Source organism: Diplotaxodon limnothrissa, linkage group LG9 (genome assembly GCF_057381915.1).
Source record: "Diplotaxodon limnothrissa isolate DT_005_m linkage group LG9, D_limnothrissa_male_GT1.1, whole genome shotgun sequence".
NCBI classification, from domain to species: domain Eukaryota; kingdom Metazoa; phylum Chordata; class Actinopteri; order Cichliformes; family Cichlidae; genus Diplotaxodon; species Diplotaxodon limnothrissa.
Window position 1 is genome coordinate 13863601 of NC_140604.1, and position 13014 is coordinate 13876614.

Here is a 13014-nt window from a genome sequence, read left to right on the forward strand (position 1 = left end):
ATTATACCTGTGAGAGTTCAGAGGTAAAAGTACATTGTGTCATTTTCTAACTAGTTGTGGACCAGAAAATACAACTGTTGAATAAGTTTACTTTTATTATTTATAACTCCTAAGTGTTCTGGATTGTTTTATGTGTATACTTAGGATGTTACATCATAAAAACAACTTAGTTGCATAGTTTCAAATTGAGAATGGTCTCATTTGTGAGTCGTAAAATGTTTTACTCTGTTTTTATCAATGGCTTGTTACATTTTTCATTCCATTCCAGCTTCCTGATTACTGCCTAGTTTTCTTGCTAAACATTTTCAATTAAAATCAAGAATTCCAGATACATGTGTTACTCTTTATTTTCAGGAACAGTTTGTCCAAAACATATTATTTTTTCAAATCAAAAATTAATATAATTTAAAAATTTATCTGAATATATTTACAAAGTTACAATGACAAAAAATGTACAATTTACAAATATTTACAAATAGTTTTAAAATTAACTATAAACATTTGGACTGATAAATTACTCATGCTGATATGAATTCAAAGCTGCGATAAAATATGGGGCAAAATAACTTCCCGGTAGAACGTTTCCAAAGATTCAGTGTTAACAGCCCAAGTTTGTTCTCTATCCACATGCAAGATGAAAAAGTCACATGGAGTCCAAACAATAAAGTGACAGCTTTTCGCCCCTGTGAGATAGAAGTTGCCCTGGATCTGATGCCAGTAGTTGTGATTCTTTTTTAATACCAGGGAACCACTTGCCTCATCCAGCTGTAGGAAAAAGTCCTTACTTTCTGCAGCCTCCAATACAGTTTTGGTTCTGGCTGACCATGGGCATTTCACCTCAATGATGCACTCATTAGAGACAGTCCCATCAGGAGAACCACCAAGCAGGCTACTGTTAGATAAAAACAGTCCCCTCTCCTTGATAGCTGCACCAGTACAGTCAGTGTACAGCTCCTTGGCCTTTGGCTCACAAAGGATCCCCCAATCACATGCCTTTGGGGATGAAAATACAACTTAGTCATAAAGGAATTCTGACCACAGAATAGACAAAGTGAGGTACGGAGTATATAAAATACATTTAAATAATAAAGTGGGGACAGTGGAGGCAAACAGTCTGATGTATGTAGTTTACAAGATTTTACATACATGTACAATTTATACCACATGTTAAAGTAAATATCAAAGTACCTGGGAGCATTCAGGTAAATAAATAATAATTTTAGCATATAAAACACAATGCTTTTTAAAAAGTTAAGAAAAGAATTATTATAATTATAATTAATTCAAAGAGCAAATTTTAAATAAATAACTGACCTTGTGTTGTTGATGGTGTCATCACAGACACTCCCTTGGCAGTAATTTCTTCTCCTTTGGATGATTTTACCCTCTTCCACACACATTCCACGTCAGTGCAAGAAACATTCTTCTTCACCCAAATCAACAATGCCGCCATATGATGGCACTTATCATTGCCAATCGGGCACTCACAGGAGCTGAACCTGACTGACTGACCCTCAACATGCACCTACATTGAAAGAAAGTTAATGCTTACCCTAAACATTCTAACAAACACTTGCAGCGCTGCTCTGTGTACTGGTACTAGGTTAACTAGGCTAATATAACTGGTACTAGGCTAACATTACTAACTCTCCAAAACCTCCATGTTATGTAGATTTCCATCTTTGTTTACCTCCACTGTTATAGCATTGCTGTACGTGTGTGTGCTTTATGAAATACATCAGAATACAGAATATCTCATGTTTAATCGTCGGCTAGCTAGCTTACTCCTAGCTCACCTCAACATTGTAAATCTTCTTTTTCATGGATGCCTGGACACTTCCCTTTATAATTCCGCCTGGGAGAACGGTTACACTGACCACTTTACTAGAGTTGGAGGAATATCACAGTAATTGCTTAAAGGAGCTTCTTCAACATCTGTAAGAGTTCTAAACATATGTCTGTCCTCCTCCTGAAAATCTTATGTACGCAAACACGCGTTGCAACTTCTTATCTTGTGCGTGTTTTTTATTTTGACAGCACCTGCGGACCACTTATGTGCAGCCCCGGTTATTTAGCTCGTCATATTGCAGCCACAGAAATTATTTTGTCCATGAAACCATAAAGCTGCACTTTCTTTTTGCCTTATAGTCTGATTTGTCATAACTTCTCCGTTTTGTGGTAAGCTTTTCTTTGGCTGTCACTTCTTCACCCTGACCTGTCTTATTTGGTTCAGCAGAACTAAAATATAAATCCTGCTGCTTTTACACACGCACTCACATAAGCTCAGCGATTCTCTGCGCGATCAGCCTCTCACATGTTTAAGCTGCGGGAGATTTCACTTGTCATGTTTGCATAGTAAGCTAACGATTAATAAGACGATGTCAGAGGAATTGGTGCGCAAATTATCATCACTCACCAATCAGTGCTGTCGCTCTCTATACACAGTTCGCGCGATTGCAAAGTGAAAGCAAAAAACAAGCGCAAATTCAAACGCGATTTCAATATGTCACATATTGACAGTGGCTCACCGATGCCAATGACATAATTACCCAGCTACATTTCCAAAAGAATGCAAAAGCATTGACATATATTTTTCCTTCCTACGATAGGCCGACGGGCAGGGCAGAGATAGATTTTGGTAGCCCAACTGGAAAAATCGCTAGCCCCGGGACATACATATATATATATATATATATATATATATATATATATATATATATGATTCAAGATCCAAGATGGCGCCGCGTATGGATGCCCTGGTGCTTCAGTGCGTTACTTCTGTTTTGTTTTTGTGCATAACTTCTGTGTCTGGGCACTCCTCTGGATATTCTTACACCAGAGAAGAGCTTCTTAACTACAGGACTACAACACCTGTGGATTTACTTCCAATATTTGTCGCATCTGCGGCAGATTTACTGCAGACTCTGATCAGGAAAGTGAGACGCCGAAAGAGAGGTAAGCGAGCCGTGGACTGCGAACTGCTCTTGCTGGGATCTTCCTTTCCAATGTACGCTCACTCAGGAATAAAATAGACGAGCTGGCCCTGATGAGAAGCATGAACAGAGACTTTGCCTCCTCCTGTGTCTTATGTTTTACGGAGTCGTGGCTCAGTGAGGACATCCCGGACAGCGCGCTCAAGCTGGAGGGCTTTCATCTGCTGCGTGCGGACCGGCAGGCCGCTCTCTCCGGTAAGACCAAAGGTGGAGGTGTCTGCTTCTACATTAATAGTGGCTGGTGCACAGATGTAACAGTGATTGCTCAGCACTGCTCTTCCTCTCTGGAATACCTTTTTATTCACTGCAAACCGTTTTATTCTCCGCGGGAGTTTGCTTCATTCATCCTGGCCGCTGTTTACATCCCGCCAGACGCCAGATACTGCACATGGAGCGGACATTCCCGGACTCTCTCATCATTGCTCTTGGGGACTTTAACAAAGCCAATCTGAGCCATGAGTTTCCCAAATACAAGCAGTATATTAAATGCCCGACCAGAGAGGAGAGGACATTAGACCACTGTTACAGCACGATCAGCGGGGCCTATCGTGCGGTGCCCCGCGCTTCACTCGGACTTTCTGACCACGTCATGATCCACCTAATCCCCGCGTACAGACAGAGGCTGAAGCTCTCCAAACCTGTCGTGAGGACCAAAAAACTGTGGAGCAACGAGGCTGTGGAGGAGCTTCGCACGTGTTTGGAGTCTACAGACTGGGACACAATGAAGGCTGCTTCTAACAGCTTGGACGAGTTTACGGACACTGTCACCTCCTATATCCACTTCTGTGAGGACAGCATTGTGCCATCACACACCAGGGTGAGTTATTACAATGACAAACCCTGGTTTACTCCTAAACTCAAAAAGCTGTGGCTGGAAAAGAGAAAGGCGTTCAGAAGCGGAGACAGGGACTGCTACAGAGAGGCCAAGTACAGGTTCACTAAAGAAGTGGACGTTGCTAAACATCAGCACTCTGAGAAGATGCAGCAGCAGATCTCAGAGAATGACTCGGCCTCTGTGTGGAAAGGTTTTAGGAATATCACCAACTACAAGCCTAAAACCCCCCACTCCACTGATGACTTGCTCTTAGCCAACACCCTGAACGACTTCTACTGCCGTTTTGACGAGCCATCAGGCAGCCTTCACACCTCCAACGACCCCAACAATAGAGGCACTTTGGACACTCATTCCCCCACCTCTCCCCCCTCCATAGAGCCATCACCACCTTCAAACTGTTCACCTACAACACCCCCTCCTCACCCCACACAAAAGAGGATTTCACACCACCTCCTCCCACCACAACTCTTCATATTCATGAAGCAGATGTGAGGAAGCAGTTTAAGAGTCTGAATGCTCGGAAAGCTCCCGGCCCAGACGGTGTGTCTCCTGCCACCCTCAGACACTGTGCAAACGAGCTGGCCCCAGTGTTTTCTGGCATTTTCAACTCCTCACTGCAGGCATGTCATGTGCCTGCCTGCTTCAAGTCCTCTACCATAATTCCTGTCCCCAAGAAACCTAGGATCACTGGACTAAATGACTACAGACCCGTGGCTCTGACATCTGTGGTCATGAAGTCTTTTGAGCGCCTGGTTCTCTCCTATCTCAAGACCCTCACGGCCCCCCTCCTGGACCCCCTGCAGTTTGCATACAGAGCCAACAGGTCTGTGGATGACGCCATCAACATGGCCCTACACTTCATCCTGCAGCATCTGGACTCCCCAGGAACCTACGCCAGGATCCTGTTTGTGGACTTCAGCTCTGCCTTCAATACCATCCTTCCAGACCATCTCCGAGGCAAGCTTTCCCAGATGAATGTGCCTGATCTCATCTGCCGGTGGATCACTGACTTCCTGACGGACAGGAAGCAGCATGTGAGGCTGGGAAAGAATGTCTCGGACTCCCGGACCATCAGCACCGGCTCCCCTCAGGGCTGTGTTCTTTCTCCCCTGCTCTTCTCCCTGTATACTAAGTGCTGCACCTCCACCCACCAGTCTGTCAAGCTAATCAAGTTTGCAGATGACACCACCGTTATTGGACTCATCTCGGACGGAGATGAGTCTGCCTACAGGAGGGAGGTTGAACGTTTGGTGTCCTGGTGCAGCCACAACAACCTGGTGCTGAATGCCCAGAAGACAGTGGAGATTATTGTGGACTTCAGGAAGCACACAGCCCCACTCCCCCCCATCATCCTGACTGACACCCCCATCACCTCTGTGGACTCATTCCGCTTCGTGGGTACCACCATCACCCAGGACCTGAAGTGGGAGCCCACCATCACCTCCGTCATTAAGAAAGCCCAGCAGAGGATGTACTTCCTGAGGCAGCTGAAGAAATTCAACCTGCCAACACGGACGATGATGCAATTCTACACTGCAATCATCGAGTCCATCCTCACCTCCTCCATCACCGTGTGGTACGCTGGAGCCACTATCAGGGACAAACAGAGACTGCAGCGTGTTGTGCGCTCTGCTGAGAAGGTGATTGGCTGCAGACTCCCATCTCTGCAGGACCTGTACACCTCCAGGACACTGGGGCGTGCAGCTCGGATCTCAGCTGACCCTTCTCACCCTGGACACAGTCTGTTTGACCTGCTCCCCTCAGGCAGGAGGCTCCGGTCCATTCGCACCAGAACCTCTCGCCATAAGAACAGTTTCTTCCCCTCTGCTGTTGGACACATGAACAATAACCGTATGACTGTTCCCACCACTAACACAATGCTCAATTACATGGATGGGAGCTAGTGTGTTAGCGCAGTTAGCTCGTTAACGTGTTGGCCGTCTAGCCCCATGCACGGGGCGATCGGCGGTAGCTCGTTAACGGAGATTTGCCGTGTTGTGGCGTTAAGGTCATTTTAACGAGGTTAACCTGAAAGCACTAGTGGGAACACAACGAATATGACTGCACATTTACGCCGACATCATCCTAGTGCAAAGACAAGTGGAAGCAGACAAAAGCAAGCATGCTACTAACTTTACCCGAGTCATTTAGACAGCCGTTAGCACAGGATTCACCTTATGGGGACCTGATATGTTTAATATGCTGCTGAGAATATAGCCCAGAAGAAGCGGATAGTATAGCTTTTATTTTGGAAAGAGCCATTTCTCTGTAATAAACTCTCTTTTCCAAAGATGAGTGATTCTTCAATCAGATACAGGGCTCGCAAAATCGCTAGCCCGACGTCCTGGGGCTAGCGATTTTTCCAGTCGGGCTACCAAAATCTATCTCTGCCCTGCCCGTCCGGCTATTGTAGGAAGGAAAAATATATGTCAATGCTTTTGCATTCTTTCGGAAATGTAGCTGGGTAATTATGTCATTGGCATCGGTGAGCCACTGTCAATATGTGACATATTGAAATCGCGTTTGAATTTGCGCTTGTTTTTTTGCTTTCACTTTGCAATCGCGTGAACTGTGTATAGAGAGCGACAGCACTGATCTGTGAGTGATGATAATTTGTGCACCAATTCCTCTGACATCGTCTTATTAATCGTTAGCTTACTACGCAAACATGACAAGTGAAATCTCCCGCAGCAAGCTTAAACATGTGAGAGGTTGATCGCGCAGAGAATCGCTGAGCTTATGTGAGTGCGTGTGTAAAAGCAGCAGGATATTTATTTTAGTTCTGCTGAGCCAAATAAGACAGGTCAGGGTGAAGAACTGACAGCCAAAGAAAAGCTTACCACAAAACGGAAAAGTTATGACAAATCAGACTATAAGGCAAAAAGAAAGTGCAGCTTTATGGTTTCATGGACCATAAAGCTGCACTTTATGCACTTTACATATATCCTGCTGCTTTTTTAATTTCTGTGGCTGCAATATGACGAGCTAAATAACCAGGGGTGCACATAAGTGGTCCGCAGGTGCGCATTCGCTGTCAAAATAAAAAACACGCACAAGGGTTAGGGTTAAACTTAAAAACTGTACTTTTGAGTTAAAATATATATTTATAATTTTAATAAATGACAAATTAAAAAGGCATGAACATTTTATTTTGTATCGAAAAAATATCGAACCGTGACACCAAAGTATCGAACCGAACCGAACCGTGAATTTTGTGTATTGTTGCACCCCTAATAAATAAATATATATACTGCTAAATTTTGTATCGGTGCTCAAACCTTTTGTGTTTGTTTCCAATAAGTTGCCCACCTCGGGAAGCAAAAATGTGTTCTTTTACTTGTCAGGTGAACATATGAGACACTTTGACTCTTCAGTGCAGTGTGGAGCCTAACAAAGATCTGTTTTGTGTCCCAGCTGATCAGCAGGAGGAGAAGAGTCTGACGGAGAGCAGAGGAAAATTTTCAGCTACTTGGACTCAGCTCAGCCACTACAGAGGAAACAATGAGCTCAACACAGAAGGTGACAGACAGAGCAGGGCGATATGACCAAAAATATTTATCACGATATACATTTGAAAATTTGCGATAACGATATAATTGACGCGAGACAAAATACTTTACAACTCCACAACTTTATTAGTGCAAAAAAAGCCCATCAATGTATTTTCACTTAAACAAACAGCTGTTTTTTTTTATGTGTATTGAAGTTATATAAAAATTTAACAGTGCAAATGCAAATTCCTTGCTGACAGTTTAACCAAAAGGCATTTCCAGTGGAAATTGGCCGACATTTGCTCAGAGGAATTTGCATTTGCACTGTTATATTTTTTGTCATATCGCCCTGCTCTACGTTCATGTGTTACTGTTTAGGCTTAAATTGGTTTGATGTTTGGTGCCTTTTTCTTAATGTAAAAAACCCTCAGGTTACAATCAGACATTTTTCTTCACTGAACCTGTTGGGTCTAAACTCAGACCCAACAGGTTTCGATAAATTTTCGATCTTTTGATTGATAAACTAAAATGTTATTGATTTTCACCAGCTGCTCTGTGCTCGATGAAAAGTTGCCTCACATCTCTAGTTTTCACAAATGATCTGCAACTCGGTGTTACCATAAATCACCACCTTTCATGGTCTCAGCACATCGACTCTGTTTTTAAGAAAATGGGACAAGGCATAGCTATGGCTATGAAATTGTCACGGTCTGGCTGGCAGACCGTGGGGATGTGGGGAAAGGAGGACCCAAAACGCAGACTCTGCGATGCAAACAGTGCTCTTTATTTACAGTGGAAAGCTGTAAACACAATAACTCCCCGTTGCTCCCTCGAACCCCGTGCGCGTGCTTCCCTCCGATATCTGTGCTCGTGCTCCCCGCTGTTGTGTTTCCGCACCCCCGTGCGTGCTGCCTCTCCGGACCACTCCTCCTCCTGTAGGGAAACCAGAGACGCAGCCGTCAACACTAACCAGCACATATACGCACAGCACAGACCTACGCTAACACACACTGACTTGGTAAGATAACTCAATGATCCCGCGTCGGTGGGAGCTCCAAGACTCTCCTAAGTAGCTCCCCCGACGAGCCCTGATCAGCGGCAGGTGTGTGGCTTCGGGTGTGGCCAGTCCCTCCGCAGGGCCACACCCCTCAGGCCTGCAGGTGGCCGAGCTCCATCCTCCAGGCACACCCGCAGACATACACACCCATACCTCGCCTAAACATATGAGTGGGACACAGACTAACACAGCACAGAGAAACACACATATGTACACGCACAGAGAAGGAGAAACGACACCAAAAATACATAATAATACGCAGGTCCATGACTGCCCAGGGATCCTGGGTCGCCCAGTCCCAGGACCCTGACAGTACCCCCCCTCTAAGGGTCGGCTCCCGACGACCCAAAAACACAAACCAAAAACAGTACAACCAACCCAGGGCGGGCGGCGGGAGGTCCAGGACGGAGGGCAGAACCAAAACAAGCAAAAATCCCCAAAGAAAACAACCCCCCCAAGGTCACAGTCCCAGAGTCCGACCGCGCATCCCGCAGCGGCGCAACAAAAAGAAAAAACGCCACAAAACAGTCTCAGGCGGCCCATCAACATAACAAAAGAGTTCAGGGGGCCTACCTCGAGCCCAACGGCGGCGACGTAGCAGCTCCGGCGGACGGCCCCGGGTCCGGCAGCAGCAGCAAAACAGTTCAGGGGGCCTGCCACGGGTCCGGTGGCAGCGGAACGGTTCTGGCGGCCTGCCACGGGTCCGGTGGCAGCGGCGCTGCTCCTCCGGCGGCCTGCCACGGGTCCGGTGGCAGCGGAACGGTTCTGGCGGCCTGCCACGGGTCCGGTGGCAGCGGCGCTGCTCCTCCGGCGGCCTGCCACGGGTCCGGTGGCGGCGGAACGGTTCTGGTGGCCTGCCACGGGTCCGGTGGCAGCGGCGCTGCTCCTCCGGCGGCCTGCCACGGGTCCGGTGGCGGCGGAACGGTTCTGGTGAGCAACAGCGAGGCGTGGCACCAGGCCCATGACGCGCCGATCGCTGACGTGGACGCACCGGACGTAGATGGCGAGGAGGCCGCGCTAGACGTGGAGGTCCCTCCGGTCCGCTGATCTCCGGCTCCGGCTGAGCGGGTCCCTCCTCGGCTGCTGGCGGCGAGAGCTCCTCCTCGGCTGCTGGCGGCGAGAGCTCCTCCTCGGCGGCTGGCAGCGCCGGTTGTTCCTCCTCGGCGGCTGGCAGCGCCGGTTGTTCCTCCTCGGCGGCTGGCAGCGCCGGTTGTTCCTCCTCGGCGGCTGGCAGCGCGAGCTCCTCCTTGGCTGGCAGCGCGAGCTCCTCCTTGGCTGGCAGCGCGAGCTCCTCCTTGGCTGGCAGCGCGAGCTCCTCCTTGGCTGGCAGCGCGAGCTCCTCCTTGGCTGGCAGCGCGAGCTCCTCCCGTTCGCTGAGCACCCACTGGGGCCCGCAGAGCTCCCACTCGGGCAAGGCAGGTGCGGGTGGTGAGGTAGCGGCCAGTGAAGCAGACGGCTGAGGGGCGACTGCAGGCGGATGAGTCGACGGCTGCGCTTCAGCCACAGATGGATGATCCGGAGGCGACGATGGTGTGGCAGCCACTCCCGGTAGACTGGACAGCGATGCAGGGACAGATGGGTGAAATGATGGCAGAGGTGGTCCGGCCGGCATATCGACCTCCAACTGAGGATGAAGGTGAGAGGCTGACAGGACTGAAGACTGAGCCACCAGCTGGGTTGTGGCATCCAGAGCCGCTGGTCCTGAGTCTTCGACCAGCACAGGAGTGAGTGTGGATGTGGTTGAACGCTGTTTGCGAGGACGCCTTCTCCTCCGTGAAGGCGGGGCCGGGTGTATGGAAACAGTCTTCTGCTGTTCATCTGGGTTGTGATTTTCAATGACATGATTAATAGACACAAACGAGTCGGGTTTACTCACTGCGGTGATGAGCGCTGTTGGTCCGTTGCCAGCTGACTGGGCTGAAACCGCAGGAGTAGGTTGAGGCGTAATGGAATGGCGGTGGAGAGTGCGGCATGCCTTCTGTAATGGCGGATCAAACGATTGTGCCGCGAGCATCGACGGGAAAGCCCTCCGCCGACGCGTGAAAAACCAAGCGGCAAGAGTCTCTAGGAGAGCAGCCGAACTGTCCGTGCTCGGACCACCCAAGCCAAATAGTTCGAAACTCGAGCTCTCCCTTAAACTAGCGACCAGGTGCCTAAGTTTGTGAATGTCCAGAATGTTCGTGGTGAAGGTAGTGGATGAGAGGTAATTGTCAAAGAACACTACCTGTATATGTCTCTTGGGTGGGTCTACAGCCTGGATTACGCTCCGGCAGTAATCCCATAGCTGCGTGAGCGATCTCTCCTCCGTGGCAACTCCTGAGTTTGCTGGGTCCATGGTGGGTGGCGGGATCATTCTGTCACGGTCTGGCTGGCAGACCGTGGGGATGTGGGGAAAGGAGGACCCAAAACGCAGACTCTGCGATGCAAACAGTGCTCTTTATTTACAGTGGAAAGCTGTAAACACAATAACTCCCCGTTGCTCCCTCGAACCCCGTGCGCGTGCTTCCCTCCGATATCTGTGCTCGTGCTCCCCGCTGTTGTGTTTCCGCACCCCCGTGCGTGCTGCCTCTCCGGACCACTCCTCCTCCTGTAGGGAAACCAGAGACGCAGCCGTCAACACTAACCAGCACATATACGCACAGCACAGACCTACGCTAACACACACTGACTTGGTAAGATAACTCAATGATCCCGCGTCGGTGGGAGCTCCAAGACTCTCCTAAGTAGCTCCCCCGACGAGCCCTGATCAGCGGCAGGTGTGTGGCTTCGGGTGTGGCCAGTCCCTCCGCAGGGCCACACCCCTCAGGCCTGCAGGTGGCCGAGCTCCATCCTCCAGGCACACCCGCAGACATACACACCCATACCTCGCCTAAACATATGAGTGGGACACAGACTAACACAGCACAGAGAAACACACATATGTACACGCACAGAGAAGGAGAAACGACACCAAAAATACATAATAATACGCAGGTCCATGACTGCCCAGGGATCCTGGGTCGCCCAGTCCCAGGACCCTGACAGAAATGCTCTTTCTGTATCAAATCTTCAATTTTGAAAGATGTCATTAATGCACTAGTAATGTCTCATCTGGAGTATTGTTCAATCATTTGTCAGCAGCTAATAAGACAGATCTTAACAGACTTCAGTTAGTCCAGAATAAGGCGTCCAGATTAGATGTTCATACTATTCTAATTAAAAATGGACCGATCCTCGCCTCACAAAGTGCCCTACTTGGCGTAACCCAGCTTTGCTTAAGTATGTGTCACTCGATAGAGCGGCTGTTGTCTGCGAGACCTGTCAGGGAACTGGTGGAGCATTTGGAGCCTCACTACATGCTTCCAAGCCGCTGCATTTTTAATCTTAATCTCTTCCATACTGAGGCGAAAAGGAAGTGATTTGTCCCGTACTTCAACTAGAATGGGGGGGAAAAAAAGACTCTGGAGTTAGTCTGTGTCCTTAAGCTGCAGCTGCCTCTTCTTCTCTCATGTTTTCTAAGTAGCTGACAGCTGGTAACTGTGCAGGGGCAGCTCTAGCAAAGCTTTGCCAGGGGACAGGTATGGCATTAACAAGTAAAGGGAGGCACAAAAAATACTTTTCTTTGTTATTTCATTTAAAGGACTAACTTTTAATAAATAATTATCTGAATCTTACAACCAAAGTGGTCATCTGATTAAATGTATAGAAATTCATTACTGTATATGGTAACTATTAAGTCTAATTTACACCCTGGTAAGCTATAGTCCTTTTTCCTTTGGGAAGGTACCATCTGTGCAGTCTGCAATTCTGTTGAAGAAAGATGGTGAATCTATTTAATTATTGTAGAAACATAATTGATTATTTCTGTGCATTTGATGTACACGTGCATTAAATTAAAGTTGATTATGTCAATTAAGCATCATGAGGTGGAGGGCGGGGGTGGTTCTGGGAGATTTTTGCTGGGAGTTGGCAACTCTGTTAGTTAGGTTGCTTAATATTTCTGCTAAGTACTCTTTAAAATACCAGAATAGGAAGGATGGTGCAGGTTTAAGTTTATTAGATTGATGTGTGTTGCTGAATTATAAAATATTTGAATAGAATAGAATTAAACTTTATTGTCATTGCACATGTCACAGGTACAGGGCAACGAAATGCAGTTTGCTTCCATCCAGAAGTGCTTTAGCCATGATATAGATATATTACAATATATATTAGCAATAATATAGATATGTAAGTATATTACAGAAATGGGTCTATTATGGTATGTTATAATGTACATGGTATGAAGTATGTTATGAATATGCTATGACTATAAGTATGTATAGGCTGTGGTGAGTACAAGCTATGAACAGGATATAAATATGAAAAACTATACAGAAATATGAGATATACAGCTATACAGAAATGAGAAATATGCAAGTTATAAACAGTTGTAGAATTAAAAATTATCGTATTTTACAGAATGATTATTTATGCAGTGGTGCAGTTAAGATAAGTGAGATATGTGGATAATTTCTACAGAGGCTATATAAAGTGCTAGTGGTTGTGAGTGGTGGTTCAGTCCATGTTATTATTGTGTGTTTGAGGGTACAGTTGTCCATTGTATGTGTGTGTGTGTAGGTGGTTGTGTGTGTGTGTATGTTCAGTCCATGAGTTTAA